The sequence below is a fragment of the Papio anubis genome, chromosome 2, assembly GCF_008728515.1.
Source record: "Papio anubis isolate 15944 chromosome 2, Panubis1.0, whole genome shotgun sequence".
Lineage (NCBI taxonomy): Eukaryota > Metazoa > Chordata > Mammalia > Primates > Cercopithecidae > Papio > Papio anubis.
In genome coordinates, this window is record NC_044977.1 from 67,839,048 (window position 1) to 67,853,217 (window position 14,170).

Consider the following 14,170-nt stretch of genomic DNA (forward strand, 5'->3'; position numbering starts at 1 on the left):
TCTCCTGAATGATAATAAATGATAATAAAAACCACCTCATTTTCCTGAAAACCTAATATTTGGCAAGCGCTTTGATACATAATTTCAATTCCTTACAATGGCTCTGCAATGTAGGGATTACTATTCCCATTCTATAGACGAGGAATCAAAGACAAGGAGAGGTAAAATAATTTGCCTGAAGTCATAGAATTAGCAATGCAATGGAAGCAGGATATGCAACATACTTTCAAATGAAGCCTCAAAATAAATCCCCTTTTCTTGCCACTCTTCCAGGGGGATTATGAATCAGATTCATATTTAAATACTCAGGTGGCTTCCACTTCTGGCATAATGGTGTGAAGACCTCTGCTGACCTGTTCTCAGTGAAACTGGTGAGAACTGTTTCTTTTTCTTTTAACCTCTGGAAATGCTCCTAAAGGCACATAGCAAATGAAGAAACCCTTATTGAAGAAAATCTACTGATATTCAGTAAGAACAGCAAGAGTCTATGATATTTGAATCAAGATCTTTTCCCTCCTTTCCTTCTCTCAGCCCAGCAAAACAGAAACTCCACTCCAGAGTGATACAGACAAGAAAACAAGGTTTCTTTTTCTCCTAGCTCCCAGAGAGTGATCTTCCCAGGAAGGGCAGGATGTCAGTGTTTCCCATTCTGTCCTAGCTCCTAGTCTCTGAGGCTAAGTGGTGGCAAGTGAGGCTGAGAGTTGGAGGCTCTCTTCCTCTGCCTAGCCCTCATTCATGGGACAGAGGCTCTACCTCAAGCACAGTCCCACTGAAAACACCAGGGCCTTAATCACTCTTGATCCAGCTCATGAGTGAGGGTTCCATGCTGCGGAGAGAAATAAGACAAGGTGACTTGGGGATGCTGCCCCTCCCTCCACCAAATCTTTAGCTCCCAAAGTGGGATTATTACTTAGATAAAAATGTGCCATTGATCCTGCCCACAGTACTAGAACCTGGGCTTAGAGATTTTGCCTGGGGTGAGAAGACTGTAGAACAGAGAGCTCCAAATATCTCCACAAAGGAACTGACTTGATTAGCCACAAAGTGTGAAGAAGTTCAAGCCTAACAGTCCTCTCAAAAACAGTGGAGGTTGTGTTCAAAGACAATTTGGAGACTGACAGATTCATTGTTGACATGGGCTAGACTATAGGCCAATTTATTTGCCAGAGAGAAACAGGGAAAAGAAATAAATAAGAAGAACCTTCCTGGAGTCAGAAAAAAATATCAAACATTGACCTAAGCAACTATTTCTTGAAAATGGAATTTGATTGGATCAGCCTGTGAAGCAATTTATACCCTAGGGCATGTTGAAACACTAGAGCCAGTAGTGTAGCTTAACATTAGGAGTAGTCAAGGAAAGAGAAAGTCAAAGTCTGTCAACACTATTGTCATCCCAGGGTGACTGTAGGCATACCCCAGGCTGCAATTCCTGAGGAGCAATATCAGAAGTTTTACTTACAGAGCAAAATAGACTTCACTAAAATAATCCAGACAGTCACTAAACAAATACACAAGCAAATAACAATTACAACGTCCAAGGGAGGGTGGAGAGTACACAGAGTTGCTACAGTACCTGATCTAAAATGCCAGTTTCCAACAAAAAAATTATAAGACATGCAAAAAAACAAAGTATGATTCCTCTATCTCTCTCTCTCTCTCTCTCTCTCTCTCTCTCTCTCTGTGTGTGTGTGTGTGTGTGTGTGTGTGTGTATAAGAGGGCAGGATGGTGATGGCAACAAAAACTGCCTTTGAGAGTAAGCAGATGTTACATTTAACAAGAACTTTAAATCAGGCATTAAATGTGTTCAGAGAATTAAAGGAAACTATGATTAAAGTAGTAAAGGAAGGTATGAGGACAATGTAACATCAAATAGAGACTATCAATAAAGAGATAGAAATTATTAAAAAGAACAAAATAGAAATTCTGGTTTTGAAAAGTACAACTGAAGTAAAAATTTAACTAGAGAGAGTCACCAGGAGATTTAAACCAACAGAAGAAAGAATTAGTGAACTTGAAAATAGATTAATAGAAATTAAGCCATCCAAAAACAAAGGAAAAAGAACAGAAAAATAAACAGAGAGAAATGTGCAACACTACTAAGTACACCAATATATGGTATGCATAATGAAAGTACCAAAAGTAGATGAGGCAAAACATCAGGAAAAAAAGTATTTGAAGAGATAATGGCCAGAACTTTCCAAATGTAAAGAAAATTTAATTGCACATTCAACAAGCTCAGCTAACTCCATATAGGATAAACGCAAAGAGATCCAAAACCAGACACATTATGGTAAAATTGATGAAAACCAAAGACAAGGAGAAAATCTTGAAAGCAGGAAAATAAAAATGATTCGTCACTTACAAAAGATCACCAATAAGATTAACAGCTGACTTTCCACCAGAAGCAATGGGGGGTCAGAGGCAGTGGGATAGCAAATTCAAAGTGCTCAAAGAAAAATAATCTGTCAATCAAGAATTTTTTATCCAGAAATGCTATCTTTTAAAAATGAAGACAAAATAAGGATATTCCCAAATAGACAAAAATTGAGAGAATTTGCTAGCAAACCCACTTTATAAGGTATACTAAAGAAAATTCCTTAGCTGAAAGCATATCACTCCAGATAATACTTTGAATTCAAACAAAAAACAAAGAGCTCCAGCAAATGTAATCATGTAATTATAAAAGACAATATAAATGCATCTTTCTTTTCCTTTCTTCTCTTAACTGATTTAAAAAGCAACTGCATAAGATATGCATATGATGTGCTGTTGAGTTCATAACCTACAAAAATGTAAAATATTTGCCAATAACAGCACTAAAGATGCTTGGGTTGGAGCAAAACTACATTGGACTAATGAAAGAATCACAGATGATAACTCAAATCCACAGGGACAAATGAAGGGAACCAGAAATGATAAAAAAGGCTAATATAACAAAAGTTATAAATATATACTTGCTCTCCTTTCTCACCTTTTAAAAAAGCCATAATGTCATAAAAAGTAATAACTGTAACAATACATTGTTGGGCTTATGACATTTATGGCTATAATGTGTACAAAAATAAATAACCCAGAAAGGGGAAAAAGTAGAGGTCCCTATAAATAACTTTTCTATATCTCACTGGAATTAAGTTAATATGAATCTGAAGCTGATTATGGTAAGTTATAAATGTATATAGTAAGCCCTAGAGAACCCACTAAGCAAACAGCTAAAAAAAAGTAGTGAAAAAAGAAATTTCATTAAAGAAATGAAAATGTTCCGTGTGTGTGTGTGTGTGTGTGTGTGATTTATTGAAAGGAATTGGCTTATGCAGTTATGAGGGCTGTCTAGGTTAGTCCAAAAATCTGTAAGTCAGGCCATCAGACAGGGCAGGCAGGAAACTACTCTTGAGCAGAAGCTGGTACTGGAGTCCACAAGTGGAATTTCTTCTTCCTCAGGGAAACCCGAAACTCTGCTTTTATTACTTTTCAACTGATTGGATCAGGCCCACCAAGATTATGGAAGCTAATTTCCTTTACTTTAAGTCAACTGATGTAGATGGTAATCACATCTGCAGAATACCTTTCCAGCAACACCTAGATTAGTTCTTAATTTACCAACTGGGGACCATAGCCTAGCCAAGGTTGACACATAAAACCAACCACCACACCTCCCAAGTAAATTACTTGTGCCTAGATTTTTGCTTTAGAGTCAGCTTTTGGAGGAACCCTAACTAAGATAGCCCTCTGACCTCACTCTCCTCCTTAACTCAGCACAGCATGCGGTGCTGCCCCCAGTGGGGGCAAAACTCATTTTGAACAAAAGCAATTCCCATGGCAGCCCATGCTCTCCAAACCCTGTGGCTTTGGTTTTCTCATCCAGAATGTTATACATTTGGAGATTGTGTCAGCTCTCTCTTGGATGGTATTTGCTCAAGCAAGGCCAAGTTTGACACATTATTTTGGCTGCCACAGCCCCCTGCATCCATAAGCCAGTGTTTTCTGTCATCACCTTTGCTAAGCGTCCCAGGATCCAAATAAATACAGCATCCCCCGAGTAGTATTACAGCTGTCTTAAGAAGGTATTCACAGGAAGGTTCCTGATTGAACATTTTTTTCCCATTCCCCTGAGCCCGGCATCAAATGTTTTTACTACAAAGCCTGACTCAGGACAGAAAAAAAGCAGATAAACATTGCCATATGTTTTTAAACCTTGTAGAATATTTTCTTTGAGTGAACTGATACTCCTCTCAAAGCTTCATATGAGGATCTCTTATCATTTATAGTTATTGAAAACAGAAGAAAGAAATTGCACTGGGGAGGCCCCATTCTTTCCATTCAAGACGTTTATAATTTATCCTGGAAAAATGCAACAGAGGCCTAGAGACTCTGAGGAGTGCATGCAGGGAAGGGGTCAGGAGTCAGCAAAATCTCGGTTATCTCCATTTACACTAACAAGAGCTACTAATTATTCTCAGCTACTCCATGCTAGGCATGTGCTAAATACTTTGCATACTGAATCTCATTTGATTTTCAAAACTACCCAATGAGGTAGGTGCTTTTTATCCCCAGCTTCAAGATGAGGAAGTGGAGGTCCAGACAGGCTAAACAAGGGGTCCCCAACTCCCATACCATGGACCGGAACAGAACCAGAGGAGGTGAGCGGTGTGAGTGAGCAAAGCTTCCTCTGTATAGCTGCTCCCATTGCTCGTATTACTGCCTGAGCTCCGCCTCCTGTCAGATCAGCAGCAGTATTAGATTCTAATAGGAGCGCAAACCCTTTTGTGAACTGTGCATGCGAGGGGATCTAGGTTGCCTTCTCCTTATGAGAATCTAATGCCTAATGATCTGTCACTGTCTCCCATCACCCCCAGAGGGGACCAACTAGTTGCAGAAAACAAGCTCAGGACTCCCACTGATTCTACATTATAGCAAGTTGTAGAATTATTTCATTATACAATTTAATAATAATAGAAATAAAGTGCACAATAAATGTAATGCACTGGAGTCATCTCCAAACCATCCACCAACCCTCTGCGGTCCATGGAAAAATTGTCTTCCACAAAACTGGTCCTTGGTGCCAAAAAGATTGGGGACTGCTAGGCCAGACAACTTGCCCACAGTCTCACAGGTAAAGGGACAAAGCTGCTATCTGACCCTGTTCCTGTGAGATTCCAGGGTCTGCTCTCTTAATTGCTGTGCCACGATGCTGCTTCTATTTCCTAATGCCACCGTCTCACTGGTGTGGATTCCTTGTACCTCCTTACTCTCCATGGAGGTGATCTCATTTGGATGTGAGCGTCACAATGCTGGTGTTTTAAGTCATCTTCGCTTGCACCAAGGCTTAAGTAAAAGAGAATAAGACTTGGAGAGAATGGTGAAAACGGGAGTCTATTTTCATGGGGGGGAGGGGGTGGAATTTATTTTCCTATTACTTGCAACATGTTGTCAAAGGGAAGTAACCTTTGTGACATGGAAATGATGTCACTTAAGACATGGACTTGTCCTCTTACATTTAGTTAAATGATTAATTTTCTTTGTATTAACTTAAAATGAGCCCATTTAAAGGAGTACTTTTTTCCTTGAAAGCATTGCTCATTATGCTATCATTTTAAGTAATTAAATCAGAATAAATGGCTCTGTGAAGCTATTTTAATGTAACATCTAATTATATCTGACCTAGACTGTGAACTATAATCATTAAGTACATGAACTGTGTAATGTTCTGCACATTCTTTAATAATTTATATTGCAGAATTCAGCTGTACAGAACTGTAAGCAGGAACAGCATCTTCCAAGACACCTGTTATCTGCCCAGGATTGCAGAGGTACCCTGCGTGTTGGTCACTGTCTGCAGTTCAGCTGCTTTCCTCTCTGGGAATGTTCAACTCCCAATGGAGGAAAAACTGTTTGTTTTTATTTTTGATGCACATTAATTATTTTGACAAGGGACTGATCACGCTTCAATAAAATGGGTAGAGTTTACACGCAATTGAAATGTTTTCTGAGTCTGACAGACACTGGCCTCGCCAGGGATGGAGGCCTCACTCAGTGGGCTAATGATGTAGCTCAGAAGGTGTCTGGACCACCGGAGTCACGCTCAGGCTGTTATTGGAAGGGCCTCTCTGTGTTTGCATTTGCATTTTTATGTCTCTAACTTGGCCATGAGAATGTGTTCTTGGCTGGTGCTCAAAAGAAGACCTCTCCAAAACCAGGAGAGATGTTTCAACCAAATTTGGGAAGACACATCAGTGTGACAGTTTTTGTTTTTGAATTTGTGAGCAAGGAATTTTGAAAAAACTACATTGCTGTTGCTGAAATTAGTCTCAAGTTTGGATCTTTTTTTCCCCCTTCTTTTGCATATATCATTCTTATTGGAACATTGTAATCATCTTTTTCTCTTTGCAAATATATAAAAGTATCATGCTTGGGGAAATAAAGATGTTTGTTTCCCTTGCCTCTTCTTAGGGGAGAGTAGAAAACAAAACATTTTGGTCTCTAAAATGGAAGTACAAATCTACCATCCCTTCTATGCAAGTCTGAAAAGTTCTGAAAACTGAAAGTTTATAAAATTACTTGTTGGTGTTAAAACCTGTTCTGACTTCCAATCATTGCCTGCTAACCCTGACCTGTGCTGATGCAGTGCTGCTTGTCAGTCCACGTGGTTCACTTCTGTGGCCATTCATAAGTCTCACGGCAAAAATATCAATGCATTTGATTACTGACTGCTGCCCTCATCCCACTGGGGGAATCACATAGTATATGTATATACCCCTTTCTAAAATCTGGAAAGTTCTGATTTCCTAAATGCTTCTGGGCCCCAGGGTTTTAAATAAGAAGCTATAGACTTTGTGTGTGCGTGTGTGTGTATATATATATACACACACACACACACATGCACACACATATATACACATATATATATATACACAAATACATATGAAAGATAAGTTACTATTATAGGGTTTCACTTTCCTGAGCAGAGACACAGAATTCAGTGATCATTTGGAATGTCTAGCAGACAGGAGACCAATTCATCCAAGTCATTTGTTGCATGTACTTTATTTTGTGTCATATTCTGGGCATTATGAGCATGGCCTCATTCAGGGCTCACAGCTAATGGCTGAGGAGCACTTACTATGCATCAAGGGTGAACTATGTGTTTTTGCTCATATGATCCTCAAAACTACTCTATGAGGTAGGGCTTGTTCTCCTCATTCCCTGCCCCATTTTACAGATGAGGAAACTGAGGCTGAGAAAGGTTACTTTACTTGCTTTGAGGTCACACCACTCCTAAGTGAGCAAGCTGAGATGGAAGCCTATTCTTTCTGGTATCAGGCTGAACACCCGCTACCTCTTCAACTCACTCTAAAGCTTACAAGTGTTCAAATTCAAGACATAAGAAAAGAATTATGACACAGTCGATGTAACACACATCAAAAGAAATCTTTCCAACCACAGATCCATACATTTTATTTTATTTCTTTTTTTTTGAGACAGGGTCTGGCTCTGTCACCCAGGCTGGAGTGCAGTGGCACAATCTCGGTCACTACAACCTCCACCTCCTGGGCTCAAGCGATTCTCCTGCCTCAGCCTCTCGAGTAGCTGGGATTACAGGCGTGAGCCACCATGCTCAGCTAATTTTTGTATTTTTAGTAGAGATGTGGTTTCACCATGTTGGCCAGGCTGGTCTCAAACTCCTGACCTCAGGTGATCTGCTCTCCTCTACCTCCCAAAGTGCTGGGATTACAGGCGTGAGCCACCGCACCTGGCCCTAGTCCCATACATTTTAGATTAGCCCAGTTATGGAGCCAGCAACCTCAAAAGGGGCCCCGTTCCATTCTAGGCTGGAGCCTGAATACCAGCCCCTGAGCATCTGGCTGCATTTTTAGGACAAGATTCATCTGAGGTGAAATGAACCAGTTACCTGCCATTCCTGGTCTTTTCCCTTGTCTCAAAATCCAGAGTCAATTTCAGGGAGGTGGCTTCTGGTTCATATGTTAAATCAAGAGATACTTTTTTGAGTTACTGCCATATACCCAGCTCTTTTTTAAGGAGTGGAGACAGAACAGTGAGCAAGTTAGACAAAGTCTTTGCACTTAAGGAGCATGTTCTGGTGGCAAGAGTCAGAGTCGCTAAGCAAATAAAGTAAAATATAATATATTCGTGACTGGGCATGAACGTGGCCTTCCTTTTTGGGGTGATCAAAGGGCCCTGGAATTAGATAGCAGTGATGGTTGTCTAACTTTGTGAATATACTATTAAATGGCACACTTTAAATGGGTGAATTATATGGTATGCAAATTAGATCTCAATAAAAATATCATCATAGAATATATCAAGTGGTAATAAGAGATAAGGAGAAAAAATAAAGCAAGGTGAAGAACCAGACAGTAACAGAGAGGTGCTCTGTTAGACAGAGTAGTCAGGGAAACATGGATGATGTTGCAGACTCACTTCTCATTTCCCCTCTGCCCACGCTTGACTCATGGGGGTCATTCTGGCCCTGCTGGCAGCTCCCCCACCCCCGGCTCCGGCATCCCTTTGATTTGATGTACAAGGGTTTTCTTCCTTGTCATAAAACTTGCCCTGCATGAGCAGGTACAATAGCGACAACCAAGCAATGATGGAGTGTTATGGGTGGAACTGTGTCCACCCCAATTTCATATGTTGAAGCCCTAACCCCCAGTACATCAGAATGTCACTGTATTTGGAGACAGGAGCTTTTGAGAGGTGATTGAGTTAAAACGAGGCTAGGAGGGTGGGGCCCTAATTAATACAACTGGTGTCTTTATAAGAGAAGGAAGAGACACCAGGATGCCTGTGCACAGAGCAAAGGGCACGTGAGGACACAGCGAGAAGACAGTGAGAAGACAGCCATCTGCGAGCCAGGGAGAGAGACCTCAGGAGAAACCAACCCCACTTACACCTTAGTCTTTGACTTGCAGCCTCCAGAACTGTGAGGATATACATTTCTGTTGTTTAAACCACCCAGTCTGTGGTATTTTTTTTAAATGACAGCCCTAGCAAACAAATACAGGGAGCGACTCAGTGAATGAATGGCCCAGCTTCTCAGCTTCTCCCATTCTCTGTGGGATTTTGAAGTATGTTCTAAATGGTCTCTCAGAGGGTTCCCAGTGGGATTAGGCCCAGTGGCCCCCATTTTTCCATAAACGTTATGAGTTTTTATCCCTCCCCCATCTCACTTCCTGCACCTCCTGATTTTGTGGCCTGAACTACCTCCCAGATAAGCTAACGGACCCAGGCCCTTGTCTGTAGGTCTGCTTTTGGGAGAACCCAAACCAAATCCAGAGGCTCCTCCAGTCAGGTGACATTTGAGCAATGACTCTGACAGAGTTGAGGGACTGAGCCAGGCAGATGCTTGGGAGGAAGCTGTTACAGGGATAGGGAGTAGCAAATGAAAAGTGCCATGGGCTGAGAATGAGCTTCAGGAACAGCAAGGAGACCGGTGGGACCTCGCTTGAGCCCAGGAGGTGGAGGTTGCAGTGAGCTGAGATCTTGTCACTGCACTACAGTCTGGGTGACAGAGCCAGACCCTGTCTCAAAATAAATAATTTTTTAAAAAAGTGTGGGTCTATGGTTGTAAGTGAGTGAGGAGTGAGTGAGGAGGAATGGAAGGAAATGAGAGCAGAGAGTGGGAGGGCTGGGGAAGTGTGGTCATAAGCCTGGAAGGGAAGGACTTTGGCTTTATCCTCAGTGAGACGGCAGCCACTGGAGGTATTGAGCAGAGGAGGGACAGGCTTGGACTTGGAGTGTAAGAGGATTGCTCTGATGGCTGTATTGAGGGAAGACTGAAGGGTTGTGAGAGAGAAGCAGTAATCATTGCCATTGGCCAATCCTCCAGGAGAAAGCTGATGGAGGCATGAAGTAGAGTGGAATGGATGGTGGTGAGGAGACAGCAGAATGTGTTGCTGGGGTGGGAAGCAGAAAGCAGCCAAGACTGAACTGGGAGGTTTTGGCCCGGGTAATGGGAAGACTGAATATGTTAGGAGACAATTCTCCAGGGACTCTCATGTTTCCACACATCTGGTGAGCAGAAGCACGGAAGGCCTTAGTTTCAGACAATCTTTTAAATGATGTTTGTATAGGGAACAGCTTTGGAAGATAAAGAATGTTTCTCTCTGCTGTGGTTTGAATGTGTCCCCAACATTTTATGTGTTGAGACTTCATCCCCAATGTAACAGTATTGGGAAGTGGAGACTTTAAGAGGTAATTAGGTCATGAGGACAGCTTGCTCATGAATTGACTAAAGCTGATACTGTGGGAGCTTGTTGGTTATCACAGGAGTGGGTTCCTGATAAAAAGGATGAGTTTGGCCAGATTGTCTCTGTCTGTCTTATCTGCCTGCCTCCACCTTCTGTGCTTCCACCTGGAATGACCCTCACCAGATGCTGGTGCTGTGCTCTTGGACTTCCCAGCATTCAGAACTTCTGTTTTTTATAAATTACCCAGTCTATGGCATTCTGTTACAGCAGCAGAAAATGGACAGAGATACCCTCAAATTAAAGGACAGTCTTGCTGACTACAAATCAGAAAATATTTGGGTTCTCTAAGCAGGGCCCCTGTCCTGTAATGCTACCCACTGAATCTGCAGGTGACACTTGGCCTCCTTCACATTACCCTATGGGAACTGGGGATTTGGTATAATAAAAGGATGAAGCCCTGGAAACCACTATGTCTGTGAATAATAAGGTCCTTTGTCTCTGGCCCAGGAATTTTATGTTTTACTAGCATCTATGAAACTGTGGGAGGCTAACTGGTTAGTTTGCAAGTAAGGTAAAAATCTCAAACCCTTCACAATGCTTGACAGAATGGAGGTGACATTTGCTTAAAGGGGAAAGATTTTAAGAGGAACAAGCTGGAGTGGTGATAGAATCGGCTGCTCATTTTTGTACATGTTAATTCTGAAATGCCTATTATATACCAAGCTCTAAATAATGACACAACATCTCCACTTGGATATCTAAGTTTAGAGTTTAGAAGAAAGGCCAGGGTTAGAAATAGAAATTTGGAGATTATCAGAATATAGTTGGGATTTAAAGCAATGAGGTCATCTACCTCCAAGAACATGAGTAAGGATAAAAATGAAATGTATGAGGACTGGCACTGCAGTCAAGAGGCCAAAGGGGTCCCATAAAGGAACCTGAGGAGGAGTGGCCAGGGCGGTAGTTGAGAGAGAGAGAGAGAGAGAGAGAGAGAGAGAGAGAGAGAGAGAAAGGGAAACACTGACATGTACTCCAGAGGCCATGTGAAGAAAGTGTTTCAAGAATGAGTGAATGTGTATGAGACTACCATGGTAGACAGCTGTCATTACACAGATGTCCAAACCCATAGAATGCACAGCAACAAAAATGAAGCCTAATGTGAACTATAGACTTTGAGGGATAATGATGTGTCAATATAGTTTCATTGGCTGTAGTCAATGTCCTGCTCTGGTGTGTGATGTTGGTCGTGGGGGAAGCTGTGCATGTTGGGGAAGGATAAGGGCTATATAGGAAGGAGTTTTCTGCATTGCTTTCCATTCTATTTACCGCGAGGCTAAAACTGCCCTAAAAAATAAAGTCTATAAATTTAATAAGGTGAGCAGTCTACTGGGATGAGAACTGCTGATAGTTTGAGTAAGATGAGAACTGAGTACTGATACTGGATTTAGCCGTATGGCAATCACTGCCCCTTGTTAAGAGCAGTTTTGGTGAGTGGAGGCAACAAAGTCTTTCTGGAGAGAAATGGGAGGAGAAAAGGGGAGAAGGTAGATGTAGATGATGCCTTACAAGAGCTTTGCTCTCTTAGAAGCGATCAGTGAGATGGGGTGATCACTGGAAAGGGTGGAGAGGGTCAAGGAAGTTTATTTTAAAGATAAAGATATTGATGCTACACTTGTGTTCTGATGCTGGTGATACAGTTACAAGGAAAACTTGAAGACATGTAAGAGAGAACAACTACAAGAGTCCTTGGGGCCATCACCAAGGCTGAGCTTAGGTTAGCAACACAGTCTTGGGGACAGATTCAGGTAGGTTGGTTAAAGCTGGGCGGTATGGTTGCCAGACTTAGCAAATAAAAATGCAAGATGCTCAGCAAAATTTGAATTTCAGGCAAATAACAAATAATTTCTTGTAGAACATTACATGGGATGTACTTATGCTAAACAATAATTCACTATTTATCTGAAGTTCAAATGTTCAAATCTAACTGGCCACCCTGGGTTTTATCTGGCAACCCTGGACAATGGGAGCTTCTGAATGTATTTTTTGGTTGCTTCAGTTTTCAAAGTAAAAATAAAGGCAAGGTTTATGACAGGGTTGTGGGGGTGGGAGGTTTGTGGGGATGAAGAGAAAGTGGATGGAAAATGGTTCCGCAGTCCTGGAGGCCCACTGAGGCTTGTGGTTTTGAGGCTGTATAGGTTTTTTTTTTTTTTTTTTTTTTTTTTCCAGGTTGCTTCAGTGGCTCCAGCACATAGGGAGTGGAGAACTGGATTTCATGAGGTCTGGACATTCACCAGCAAGGATAAATGGCAAAAGACGGGGAGAGGGTGTGGATGGTGCAGGGGAGGGATTATAGTTGAGCTGGGTAAGGAGGGAAGTGGGGACATGGAGGAAGGCACAGGGAAAAGGTGCTACAGGGATGGCAGGTCCCAGAGGAGCTGAAAGATTATGGCTGTTGCACATTAGAGGAGTGAGTTGGGAAAACAGGAAGTGATTGTGAGAGGAAACATTGAAAGTTACATGATGGACAGGTGCACTGAGTGGTATTGACGAGGTCCGGGGCCTAGTGCCCTGGGAGTGGGTGGTTGAGGGGAGTGGAGGCTGTGATCTGTGATCGTTAGAGATGAGATAGTCTGGGAAAGGAGAGGCCAGAATATTGAAAGAATCATTTACATGGATACTGAAGTCATCAAGAACTATAGCAGGACATCTGGTGGAGAGGGATTGGTGGAAAGAAACATGAGCCAAGAATGAAGTCCTCACTGACCAAGAGGCTGTAGATTACCATGCTGGGAGAAGAGCAGCTGGTGGCTAGAATTTAGCTAATTGCAGCTACTGGTTAAGGACAGCATAGAACAGAGGTCTGCAAACTTTTTCTGAAAAAGACCAAAAAGTAAATATTGTAGGTTTTGCTGGTGATATATGTGATAGGCAGAATAATGCCTCCTCCAAAGAGGTCCACGTCCTAATCCCCAAAACTTGTGAATATGTCATGTTACATGACAAAAGGGAATGAAGTTAGCAGAGGAAACTAAGGTTGCTAATCAACTGGCCTTAAAATAGGAAGTTTTATTTTCCATGATTGGGGTGGCTCCAAGTTAGTCATGAGGGTCTTTAAACATGAAAGAGCGAAGCAGGAAATTCCAGGTAGGGCGATGTGATGTGGGGAAGGCATGACTAGCCATCACTGGCTTGAAAGATAGAAGGAAGCCACAAGCCTTAGAACACGGGTAGCCAAGACAGATTCTCCTCAAAAGCCTCCAAAAAGGCTTGCAGCCCTCTGACACCTTCCTTTAAACCCAGCGAGACCTATTTTGGCTCTGACCCCCAGACATAAGATAACCATGCATTGTTTTTAGCCACTAAGTTTGTGGCAATGTGTTACAGCAGCCATTGGAAACGAAAGCATACAGTTTCTGTTGCAGCCCAACTCTGCTGCAGTAGCAAGAAGGCAGCAATAGGCCATATGTAAATGAGTGGGCATGGCCATGTTCCAATAAAACTTTATTTACAAAAACAGGCAGCAGGCCAAATTCGGCATGTTGGTGATAATTTGCCAACCCCAGTGATATGGTTTGGACGTGTGTCCCCACCCAAATCTATCTCATGTCGAATTGTAATCCCCAATGTTGGAGGAGGGGCCTAGTTGGGGGTGGTTGGGTCATGGGAGTGACTTGCCCCTTGCTGTTTGCTGTTCTTATGATAGTAAGAAATCTGGTTGTTTAAATTTGGAGGTGTATGTAGCACCTCCCTCCCTCTCTTCCTCCAGCTACAGCCGTGTAAGATGTGCCTGCTTCCCCTTCCCCTTCCACCATGATTGAAAGATTCCTGAGGCCTCCCCAGTGTACAGCCTGTGGAACCATGAGCCAATTCAACCTCTTTTCTTTATAAATTACCCAGTCTCAGGTAGTTGTTTATAGCAGTGCAAGAATAGACTCACACACCCTGGAATATAGGATCTCTACAA

At 42.1% G+C, this 14,170-nt stretch overlaps 1 long non-coding RNA gene across 1 annotated transcript in view; it reads left to right on the forward strand.

Moving 5' to 3' along the window:
• Positions 1-14,170, forward strand: part of LOC103881973 — a 148,442-nt gene that overhangs the window by 91,196 nt on the left and 43,076 nt on the right. The gene's annotated exons all lie outside the window — the stretch shown is intronic.